We start from the raw sequence: 12,597 nt of genomic DNA, 5'->3' as shown, positions 1-12,597 counted from the left end.
CCTCCCCTGCCAGCCATATTGTGGTGGCCATCATGTGACCACATGGTGGCAGCCATCTTTGCGAGGGTGTGATGCTCAATTTGCATATTACCTCTTTATTATATAGGATACCCATTTTAATGATGAGGAAACTTTGTTTTAGAGAGAGTAAATACTGTGCCTACAGCCCACAAAGGGTAAATGATGAAGCAGGGTTTGAGCCCAGGTCCATCAAACTGCAAGGAGCCAGCCTTAAGTGCTCCATTACACTAACAGTTATTGAACAATTCTTGCTGTGTGAGAGCAGGTATTTCCCTTTATTCCCTCCATGATTTTGCTGGGGAGTGGGGAGAACTAATGCATTTGTGAGCTCAGCCTAGAATGAAAGCATTTCATAGCTAGAAAGAGCATTATAGATCATCTACTCTTACCCCAGTTCCAGCCACTGTCCCCTGGCCTGCATGGTGCTTCCATGACAAGGGAATGGGAAACTGGCTGAGCATTCTCAGGTAGCTGGACTTTGCAAGGAATTGTCATAGGCCTGCCTAGCTTCTTTTCAGGTTAGCTACTTTATAAATGACTATAATTGCACCAGTCTTTAGTAGAAGACTTTGAGCCTAATAAAAATGTCAGACTCCTTAAGAATGTTTCCAAGACCAAATAAACTCTGAAGAGGCTGTAATCTTTGGTGGCTCTAAATTTGCAAATTGCAAGAATAGGGACAAATACAGCTGCCATGTATGGTGCTACTGAAATGTCACTATTTATTGTTTCAATGTCATCTTGTACTGGAGGTTTGGTTGCAAGATCAGCAATCTCTTCTGAAAATATTGTAGCACTCTTTTTGTTCTTTATGTGACAAAGCAGCTGTGTGTAGGAGCATCTTTGTATGTATCACAAAGCAAAATCTAGAATAAACACAAGTTTGATTAGCCTGGAGTCATAACCAGAATCTCATTATGTTGGAAATGTTTAACATTGGGCAGAAAGGGCTTTATTCTCTCTTGAGGGTAGCTTAGCAAAAACCATGGGGAAAATAGCAGTCACACCAGCAAAGGTTTCACATGTAAGAGACAGGATTTCATCTGGATCTTACATGTTGGGTTTGGAGAGGCAGAGATCTAGGAGACCGAAATGAGCTGAGGGTAGAGAACAGAGAACATAAGGTGAGGCAGTGATGTGGAAAGGAGTTGACTAGAGTTAAGGGTTTCTTTCATACTGGGGAATTGGAAGGAGCCAGAGAAATAATTAGCATATTCTAAGTAATTTATTGAAGTGCTTTTAGATGCCAAATTCTGAAATAGAAACTTTGCAAGATTGCCTCTATCCTCATGGCTAATGTTATTATGCTCAGTTTAGAGGCTCATATAAATCCAGAGACAGAAAGCAGATTGGTAGTTGCCAGGGTCTTGTTGGAGGGGGGTGAAGGGGAAGGAATGGGGAGTGACTGCTAATGGGACTCCTTTTGGGGAGTGATGAAAGTGTTCTGGAATTGGATAATTTGATGGCTGCACAACTTGTAAATATACTACTGAATTATATACTTTAAAAAAGGCAAATTGTATGGATTATGAATTTTAAAAAAATAATTAGGTAAAAAAATTGAGGGTCAAAGAGATCAAGTGACATTCTAAAGGTCATGAAGCTGATGGTCAGTCAGCAAACTGGGATTTGGACCTGGGCTTCCTGGCTCCAGAGTTTGTGGTCTTCTCCCTAGATCATTTTACCTTCTGTCCTTTCAGGACTTATGAAGGCTTATTAGCCATGAGATTGGCCACACTTCATGGCTAATAAGAGGAGGGGAGAAGAGGGAGGAGGAGGGGAAGGGGAGGGGAGGGGAGAAGAGGGAGGGAAGGGGAGGAGGAGGGGAGAAGAGGGAGGGAAGGGGAGGAGGAGGGGAGGGGAAGGAGAGGAGAAGGGGAGGGGAAGGGGAGGGGAGGGGAGAGAAGGAGAGGGGAGGGGAGGGGAGGGAAGGGAAGGGGAGGGAAGGGAAGGGAAGGGAAGGGAAGGGAAGGGAAGGGAAGGGAAGGGAAGGGAAGGGAAGGGAAGGGAAGGGAAGGGAAGGGAAGGAGGAAAAACCTATAAAGTTGACAGTGAACCAGACTTGAGTTTTACAAGAAGGATAAACTTAAATCTTGTTTGTCTGGGACAATCCAAATTTATACCGATCATCTTAATATTATTTTATTCTTAATAGCATTCTGGTTTAGATGATAAACTTTATGGTAACCCTAGGTATAGATCATTTAAAGGCTTTGGCCTGGAGAGTTTGATCACAGATCTGATTCTGACATGATTGACTGTTGTATGAAGAATAGATAGACGATGAATGGACAGAATGGGCAAGGGGAATGTCAGTTAACTACTGAACAAACCCCAGTGAAAGGTGCGGGTGTCTTGGGTCACAGGGCAGCAACAGAGGTGATGAGAAGTGTCTCTCTGGATTCTGGAAGTATTTTAAAGGGAAAGTGGCATACTGATGTGGGGTGTGGAAGGACAAAGTGAGCAGAGGGTGACATTAAAGTTTTTGGTGGTGCCTTTTGAATAGCTAAGTGGAGATGTCAGAGAGCCAGTGGGTATAAAGTTCAGAGGTTCAGAGTGTTATATTTAATACCAGGAGCCTGAATACACTTTTTATGTGTAAATAGAGGAGAAAAGATTGTCAAAGAATTGAGCCCTGGGATGCTACAATGTTTGAAGTCAGTGAAATGGGGAAGACAGCAGATAAGACTGAGAAGAATCAACCAGGGAGATAGGAACAAAGCCAGAGAGCAAGTTGTGCCTGAAGCCAACTGAAGACAGTATCTCAAGGAGGAGGGGCGTCAGCTGGGCCGAATGTTCCTGTTAGAGGTCCTGTAGAATGATTTCGTATCATGACAGTCCTCGGTGACCTTGACAAAGGAATTGTCTGTACGTAGTGAGGGCAGAAGCCTGGCTCCAGCAAGTTCAAAAGAAATTCTCTCTCTCTCTCTCTCTCTCTCTCTCTCTCTCTCTCTCTCTCTCTCTCTCTCTGTGTGTGTGTGTGTGTATGTGTGTGTGTATGTGTGTGTGTGTGTGTATGTGTGTGTGTGTGAGTGTGTGTGTGTGTGTGTGTGTGTGTGTGTGTGTGTATGTGTGTGTGTGTGTGTGGCAGAGGCAGGGATGGGGGTGGGGAGGTGCATTTTGTGTTTTATCTTTTTACCACTTTCCTCAGTCCTTGAGAAAACCAAGAGACGTCTTCTAACCTCCTCTGCACAGAGACCCCAGAACCTATATGGTTTTCAGCTGTTGGCATCTGGCTCCTTTTGGGGATGGGGCATTTTGCAGTGACGTGATAACTCATTTTATATTTTTTGTCACTTAAGCTCCTGCAGCAAAGTGAATGCAATTTGGGAGCCACAAATTCCAGCAAGGAGACTGGATAAACTGCTCAAAGGAACAAGACCTCCCAGAAAAAAAATATTTTGAGTGGCAATTGTAATGTGGTTGTCCTTAAAATTGGGAGATGAAATTTGAAAACATCTTGGAGTGGGGAAAAGGCAGAGCTGGATGACAGCCTGACTTTGGGGGATGAATTGGGGGGGAAGAAAGAATTCATCAAAGCTTTTGGGGAGCCAGAAGCTCAGCAGTGTTCCCGCAGAAATGTGTTGGGAGAAGAGAGGCCAGCTGGGAGCAACATGGTAAGTGTAGTGTGGGACCTTTGCAGGAGATACAAATGGAGATGGTCTGTCACTGGCTAGATACTGAGACCAGAGAGCCAGAATGGGTCCAGGAGTCCCTGACTGGGAGGTGGCAGAGGAAGTTCTGTGCACGAGGAGAGGTGGGCTTTGGGAGCCAATGCAGAGGTTGGAGAAAGGCAGGTTAACTGTCTTGGGAATAAGTGGGAATGGGGCAGGGCAGGCAGATGGTCCAGCTTGTAAGGAGACTTAAAGGCAAGGATAGATGGCATTTGTAAATAATAAAGACCTTGAGAGGTGACTGCAGAGAGTGAAGGTATTGAAATAAGAGCCTCTCACTTCTGCATTCATTTGACGAATTGCTAAGACCCATGTATCATGTCCAGGTATCATGAGAATTCAAAGGTGCAAAAGGTAGTGTCGATACTTGATGCAGTCCCCTCACTGTAGTCATTTGGTGAACAAGTGTGTGGTCATCAGCGCACAAAGCATGAGGGTTATAATTGGGGAATGAGAGGTGGAGGTGTGCAGTTAGAGTCAGACTGAATGAGGCTTCACTGCGTGTGCGTAGGAGGGACCTGTCAAGTTTTCCAACACAGCAGACACATGTGGAAGACATGAAAGGTCCTGGGATGTACAGGGAGCTGAGAAGTGTAGAAGTGCCCAGAGTCCAGAGGGAATGAGGTAGAAGAAGTGGACAAGGTCCAGAGGAGCAGCAGCATGGCCAGCGTACGAGGAGGGCGGGAGCGGGACTGATATTTGTAGTATGCCTGCAGTGTACCGGGCTCTTTGTGAAGCTTTTCATATTTTTAAGTTTAGTTGTGATCTTTCAACTTTAAAAATGTACTCACTGTAGAAAAATTATAAAACACAAAAAGTAGAAAGAAAAAATCCTCTATTGTTAGCGTTCCAAAGTACTTCTTCCTGTTATTATATAATTTCTCTTCCATCCTTTTATCACTTAACATTTAAAGGGGATTCCCCACATTATTAAAAATTCTTTATAAATATTATTTTAAGCAATATGTAACATTCCACCATGTGGAAGTGCAATAATTTATTTAATCATTCTCCTAGCACTTCAATTTAAGTTGTCATCAGTTTTATGTAAATATAAATAAAGCTGTGATGAACATCCCTGTGTAGAAATCTTTGATTTGGATTGTGCCTTTAGGATTAATTCCTATAATTAGAATGACTGGCTCAAAAGGCATGGGCACTTTAAGCCTCCTGATCCCTATTGCCCAATGGCTCTCCCACAAATACTTCCAATCTATGCTTCAACTGGCAGCATGCACTGCATACTCTCCAAAAGTTAACGTTTTAATTTAAAATGTGATATCACTTAATCTTGATACTGTCCTCCTGAAGTTAGTATTATCTCCAACTTACAGATAAGGAAACCGAGGCTAACAGGTTTCTCATTGGCTCCAAGTCACACAGCTAGTGAAGCACAGGGGCAGAGCCAGCACCAGGTTCAGGTAATTCGAGAGCCACGTTGCTCGCTCTCCGTGGGCAGACAATGGGCCACTGGAGAGTGGCATGAACTCCAAGGCCTGTTGGCCTGCTCTTCTTAGTGCTGGCTTGTGTGTTGGTGATGAGGCTAAAGATTAACTACCAACTCACATGAGAGAAGCTTTTCTTAGCACACTGCTGCTTGTTCTTTGAGGCATTTATGAGCTGAAGACTGATTATGTAGAGAGAAGGGGGAAAAGCAGAAAACATAATGTAAGTTATTAATGTTAATAAGCAGCATACATGAGTTCATGCAAATCAGTTAACCCAGTGGTCGGCAAACCGCGGCTCATGAGCCACATGCAGCTCTTTGGCCCCTTGAGTGTGGCTCTTCCACAAAATACCACATACCCTAATTAAGTTAATAATAATGTACCTACCTATATAGTTTAAGTTTAAAAAATTTGGCTCTCAAAAGAAATTTCAATCGTTGTACTGTTGATATTTGGCTCTGTTGACTAATGAGTTTGCCAACCTGCTGCAGTCATTTCTAAACAGTGTTGCATAGTTCATAATTGTTGAAGGTCATTTCACCAGGAAAACGTTGAGCTGTTCTCAGCTCAGCTACATGCCTGATTCCTCCTATATAGCTTCTGCTTTTCAGACCTTAAGGTCACAGGCAATGACATCCAGGTCTGGAGTCACCTCAGGTTTTAACTCGGGCTGTGGGCCAGATTAGCCACATGGATTTGATTTGCTCTCTTGAAAAACCCCCATCAGCCAATAATCTCACTTGGTCACACATGGTAAGTGTAAGAAAAATAACAATCAGAACTACCACTTATTGAGTGCTTACTGTATGCCAGGAACTTAGAGAAAATGAACTCCATTGGCACATTTAGGGGCCAATAAGCAATCCAAATTAAAGACAGGCTCCCTGGCATGGAGCCAAGACTGTTGTCACAATGAAGAGGTGAAAACTGTTTGCAAAAAGATTTAAATAATCTGTTCAAAGCACATGGAGTCATGTGCATCCCTTCCCTAACTTGAGGAGTGCACTGGTACCAGCTAGGGGACCCCATCTGATTGAGGAGTAATTGATGACAACCACTCCATGTCTCCGAGGAAATACCTGCTGTGCCTCCCCCACCTCAGAGCCCTCTATCTACCTTCTGCCTTCCTTGATCTCCCCCTTAGTTTTCTATCCATTGCTCCTGCCAGTAAGAGAAAATGTCACAGTTCCTAATTAGGTGTGGACTGGAGATTCCTACCAAGCAGAGAAGGGCCATCCTTAGAAAGCCCTGGGACATACTCAAGGCCATGATAGTTTTTTCACAACAAAACTCCTCAATTTGGCAAATGGACTGTCCTTTGAGAAACAGTCTGTCCTACACCAGGAGGGAACTTACACTGGGGGTGAGGTTCCACTTAGTAGGCACAGGTGTGCAGGACATTCGGGTTCCAGTAATTCACTAACACTCTCTGTGCTCACAAATAGACTCAGGTGGTTTATACACATTATGTACATACAGGAATACCTTGGAGACTGCGGGTTCTGCGCCATGTCACCATAATAAAGCACGTCCTAATATTTTTGCTGTTGTAGGGTTATACCTTGGATTTGTAAAAAACACAACATTGTGGAGTGCAATAAAGCACACAATCCCAGGAATACTCTCCTGTCCTGTGTTGTATAAAATGCCTGTCTTTATACCTCTTTGCTCACATAAGGTACAGTAACACTTTGACAATTGCTCTCCAAATATAAATTGGTGGGGTACAAAGAGCATAAAGCATACAGGACAGTTGTGCCATGGGTGTGGGGGTCTAGATAGATGCCCCAGGTGAGTTGGTGTGTGTGTATATTTATGTCCACATGTATACTATGTACATATGCATTTACAAGTGTGAATATGGGGGGAAGCAGGAGAAAGAAAAGGAGAGAGAAGGGCTGGGCTGTGGAGAGGATTGCATGAATGAACAGCATGCTGATCTCTCTCTTTTTTTAAAATCCTCACTGGAGGATATATTTTATTGATTTTTAGAGAGAGGGAGGGATCAATATGAGAGAGAGACTTCGGTCAGTTGCCTCCGGTAGGCACCCGGACCGGGAATCAAACCCGAAACCTTTTGATGCATGGGACTGCACTCCAACCATCTGAGCAACCCAGCTAGGGCCTGAGCTCTATTCTTAATATACAGCTATTTGCAGAGGCCTTGGCAATTTTAAAAGTGCACTTAGATACCTTTAAAGAAAAAGCATTGTAGTTACTGCCAATGTGCTTGCACAGACCCTCCCAGCCATGCAGTCAGTAAATATGGTAAGAGTCAGTGGTAGTTCCAGTGAACAAATTACATTTCCCTTCTGTTTTCCTGGCCCTTCCAGTTCTTGTACCATTGTACGGTCTCCTACTTTCTGCATCAGGCATTCAGAGGGGCCTGTGTTTTTCATCAAATATGAAAGTATTGACATTTTCCTTCTAGAACTAGATTGAGGGTGGTACCGGGCCAGCCCTTCTGTTTTGCTGCAACTTGCATCCCACTGCCAGTGTTTCCTATTGAAGCTAGCTCTCCCCTCAGCAAGCCCTGCGCCCAATCACAGCAGAAACTCTGCAGTTCTCTTTTTCAGTGAACACACTATGGACACCTGCTTTGTGCTAAGCTCTGGGGACTCTCAGGAACTCCCAGTCTAGACATAGGAGAGACAGATCCACAACTAGCTATTGTGTAATATGACCAGTGAGTGATTGATGGTAAATGGTGAAGAAAGAGCGGATTGACCCTGCCTGGGGAGGTCAGGAAAGGCCTCTGGGGAAATGACATTTCAGCTGGAACTTAAAGGATGTGTGTCTGGCCAATGAGGACAGTTAAGGCAGAGCCTACCTTGCGGTAGAGTTAAGGGTCTGGAATGCCTGGATCCATGGGGGTGCTGGTGAGCATGAAAGTTGGGGAGTGGAAAATGGCTATAAATAAGGTTGAAAAACTAGGCAGGGGTTAGATCTTGAAGGCTTTGAGCTGAGCAGAAGTTGAGTAAGGCTCTTTGCCAGGAACTGCTGCTGTATAGAGGCACTTAAGTCAGTGAGCATCGTGTACCATTTGTAGCTAACATGTTTGGAGCCCCAAGAGTACTGGGTTATTTGAAAGACATGCCATTAGCCAGTTCTAGGGAAATGACTGGAAACACTAGCTGTGTGGTCAGGGAAGGGCCAGGCCTGGAAGACCTATGGAGAAGGGTCATGAATGAACAATGTCTGTGTGCTTGGGTCAGTGTAATCACTGAAGGGGGATTAAAGCCTTTTGTAAAAAAGGTAATGAGGCTTTCTAAGATTGGATGAGCTCACAGTTTCAGCTAGTCACTCCTTCCTCCAGTGGAGTTGATGCAAGACTTCTGCAAACTTCTTTGTAGGAGGTGCCTTGAATTGAAGAATTCCTGAAAACAGATTATTTCATAGAGTAAGTGCACGTAGATGACAGATGTGGAATTCAAAGGGCAGGGGTAGGCCACAGGAAGCCAGAATGGCCCCAGGCTCTGAGAGGTTGTGTGGATTGTTAGTGGGAATCTGTGCAGGGTCTTCCATGGCTGCAGCTGTTGACAGAGGAGAGGGATGTGCAGCTGCTTAAACTTTTGACACCTTGCTGTGGGACTGGAATGGGAGGCCATTCAACTTCTTCTCACGTCTGCTGCTTTGCCTGTTGAATTCTACAACTGACAGGGTCACACTCAGAGAGAGGCCCAGGCTGTGACAGAATCAGAGCACTGACATGTTTCAAAGGCTCACTCCAGCCTCTCCGGTGAGCCTGGGCAAGGTGGACGGTGCAGCTTTCCTGAAGTTTCTGACTGCTGCTGAATGTGGCGGCTGAATGCGGCTGAAGACAGTGCCAGTGCCACCAGGAGGAAGGCGTCAGCAAGTTTATAAATTGTGCTTTTCAAAATAATTCCATCTTGAAGGGTATTGTTGGTTTAATAAAGGCATTAGAGCCACCTGGTCATATGAATAACCAAGTAAAGCACTTGTTGAGTCTTCTTCCTTAATTAAAAAGCATTGTGAGCCTGACTGGTGTGACTCAGTGGCTGAGCGTCAACCTATGAACCAGGAGGTCAAGGTTGAATTCCAGTCAGGGCACATGCTTGGGTTGTGGGCTCTGTCCCCAGTGGGAGGCATGCAGGAGGCAGCCTATCAATAATTCTCTCATCATTGATGTTTCTATCTCTCTCTCCCTCTACCTTCCTCTCTGAAGTCAATAAAAACATATTTAAAAAAGAAAAATGCATTGTGAAATCCACCTTGACTTAATGGAAAAGCCAATGAATTTTCATGTGCTAATGGCCATGGTCATGGGCTTGGTGTTTGCATAAGCATGGCAGCCTTTCCTAAAGCCGCTCCAGAAACTTCAGTCCTGTGACTCATGTGACAGTCCTGCACAGGAAGGGTTCCATATGCAATTACATTCAAGAAATGCTATGTGTTGTATGCCCTTGTTGGAGATTCACCAGGCCTACTGGCATAGGAAAGACATGAAGATATCTTGCACTAAGGAAAGCTGGTTGACTTTGTATTATTTAGCATTTCCCAACCTTGATGTCTATGGAGCCATTGTTTGGGTTTGTTTCTATGTGGTGTGTTTGGTTTTGTGTGTGTGTGTGTGTATGTGTGTGCGTTTTCCAGTTTTTAACAGCTTTTAATATCCTGCATATTTAGAACACTTATTTGGAGATATGCTGATTTGCAGTATACATAAATAGAAGTAAGGTGGATTTGTTTATCAATTGTCTTTTTTTACAATGTTGAGACAGTTAATCTTTAGTCAGGAGATAAATATGGCATCACATATATAACATGAATAATAATCTTTGGCTCCAATCCTCTCCTCTTATCTACATCTTGCCATTTTCATAATTCCCCACAAGCAAAACTGACCTGACCATGTCAATTTTTTCCTTTACAACCTGTTTATGTACCTATGTCTACACCAACTATTGTGCTATGAAGTGTGTTTCTATCCACAGGTGGATTATATCCCATGTAAACCACTTAATCCATACAGAACCTATGTTCTCCAATAAACCAGTCCTGATTAGGTGAAAGGTAGTATCACATTTGGGCCAAATTACCAGCTGACAAATATGCTTCCTTTTATGTGGGGTGTAAGTATAGCTCATCTGGCTTAAGTGCAGCATAACTGATCTCCATCTATGGTCTGAATGGGGTTTGCTGCCTGTGGACCAGATCATAAACTCACTGAATAAATAGACCCTTCCCCTTGTCCTCACACCACAGGGGATATTTATTAATGAAACTATTACCCATGGAAGCTGGCTCCAGACATTTAGGTTCTGTGGTTAGGGCTGGACATCAGAATGGTAGAATAGAAATGTTTGCCTCCTAAAGCACCCTAACTTATCTTTCTCCAAAATCCAGCTTCTGTGTTTTGTTAAATAGTTCTCTGTCTGCTCCAAATAAAGCACTTCTTCCTAAAGCATTTGCGAAGAACTCCAACTCCTCCTTGCATTTACTTCATGCTCTTACCCATCTCATTCTGGATTCAGTCACCATCATTCCTGAAGCACTGCCTAACTGCCATACGTGATCCTCAGAGACTTCTTGAGGGTCCTCTTCTCCTGACTTACAGAATGAGCGATCTCCTGATTTTCACACATACTCCTGAAGTTAGCGCATCCAGTCTCCAACTTCCACATGGAATGTTTCGATTAATTTATCTCATTTATTTCCAACTGCCAAATGGAATGCTGCAGAGGATAAGCAAATCCAAACTGTGGCCTTTTCCAAACATTCCTATCTCTCTAAATGGAATCGTCAATCCCAGATCAATTGAATTTAAAATATCAGGACTATCTTTGACTTTGCTGTCTCCCTTGCCTGTGATGTTTGTGACCATGTGGTAAATGAGGAAGCATAAGGGCAGATCTGTAAAAGGTATTTTTTTTAATATATTTTCATTGATTTCAGAGAGGGATGGAGAGGGAGAGAGAGAAACATCAATGATGAGAGAGAATTATTGATGGGCTGCTTCCTGCATACCTCACCCTGGGGATTGAGCCTGCAACCCAGGCATGTGCCTGACTGGAAATTGAACCATGACCTCTTGTTTCATAGGTCGATACTCAGCCACTGAGCCACGTTGGCTGGGCTCACTCATTTTCTTCTAAGCTGTGAAGTTGTCCTGCTCTCTCATACATTACCTCAGAGTGCCTCTTGGCTATGGTAATATGTATATTATTATCGCCTTGTAAGTGCCCTCTGTTTTTCTGCAACTCTGGTGAGTAGTCTTGTCTGTTAGTGACTTTGCAAGCCTAGCCAAAGGTTTTACTTACTATCCGGCTCAGCCCTGCACTGGGTTTTTGAGAAGAGAAGAGTAAGATTTGGTCCTGACTTTATAAAGCATCTTCTCATTGGAAGGAAAAGTCATAAATCTGAAATGTTGAAATAACAGTTTCTGAAAATATTTAATTAAATACAGAAATGTATAGTTAGGAAATATAAATCAAGTATAGGAAGAGAGAAAGAGGCCAGTATTGGTTAGAGTCCTTGTGGAAGGTTCCCAGAAAAGATGAGACCTTGAGTGAAGATGAAAAATATGTAATATTTAGCTCTGGATGGTAGCTCAGTGGTTAGAGCTTTGCCTGCAGACCTAAGTGTTTTGGGTTCCATTCCCTGTCAAGGGCATGTACCTTCGTTGCAGGTTCCTTAACCCTGGTAGGGGCGTGTGTGAGAGGCAACCACTTGAAGTATCTCTCCCACATCCATGTTTCTGTCTCACACACACACACATTGATGCCTCCCTCTCTCTCTCCCCCTCTCTCTTTCTCTCTCTCTCTCTCTCTCTCTCTCTCTCTCTTTCTCTCTCTCTTCCCCTCTTCCCTCCCTGCCATATTTCTCTCCTCCATCCCTTCCATTCTCTCTAGAAATCAATGGGAAAAATATCCTAGGGTGAGTATTAAAAATATATCTATATACTATATATGTAATATTTAAAGAGAGCAGTAACAGAATGCAGGGAAACTCAGGACTATTTCCTCTTCCTTTTAAAATGTAGAAAGGCAGAGAAACCAAGATGGCAGCATAAGTAAACACCTGAACTTGCTGCCACCAAAACCACTTCAAAACTACAACTAAAAGACAAAACGGACATTATCCAGAATGACAGGAAGGCTGGCTAAGTGGAAATTCTACAACTAGAAGAGAAGAGAAAAGCACACTGAGACTCAGAGGAGCTGCAGAAGTAAAGTCCAGAGGTATGGAGGCGCACACGTGCACGGAGAGGGCGGGCAACTGAGTACGTGGCTGGCTTTTTCAATCCGCAGGGAGACACAAGCACCTGACTGCTCTGAACTCCAGTTTCAGGCAAGACTCTGGGGACCCAGAATCATGCGGGGCAAAACTGGACTGTCTGGCAGCGGGCAGAACTCAAGGGCGGCTTTCTCTCAGAGGTGCTTGCAGCAACTACCAAGGGACACTGAGACCCGGGGGCCTCTTAGGGCAGGGCT

At 43.9% G+C, this 12,597-nt stretch overlaps 1 protein-coding gene and 1 long non-coding RNA gene across 3 annotated transcripts in view; one reads left to right on the top strand and one right to left on the bottom strand.

Annotated features, from left to right (window-relative positions):
- THSD4 (thrombospondin type 1 domain containing 4) overlaps window positions 1-12,597 on the top strand; it is a 764,623-nt gene that overhangs the window by 523,829 nt on the left and 228,197 nt on the right. The window lies entirely within an intron of this gene.
- On the bottom strand, window positions 729-10,766 carry LOC129151197 (uncharacterized). Its single transcript, XR_008557943.1, has 4 exons — window positions 10,676-10,766; window positions 8,432-8,520; window positions 5,262-5,322; window positions 729-887 (listed from the first exon to the last, which is right to left on the bottom strand). It is a non-coding gene; the product is annotated as an uncharacterized LOC129151197 (long non-coding RNA).

Source organism: Eptesicus fuscus, chromosome 2 (assembly GCF_027574615.1).
Source record: "Eptesicus fuscus isolate TK198812 chromosome 2, DD_ASM_mEF_20220401, whole genome shotgun sequence".
In the NCBI taxonomy this organism is placed as follows: Eukaryota; Metazoa; Chordata; class Mammalia; order Chiroptera; family Vespertilionidae; genus Eptesicus; species Eptesicus fuscus.
This window is presented reverse-complemented; position numbering and strand designations above follow the sequence as displayed.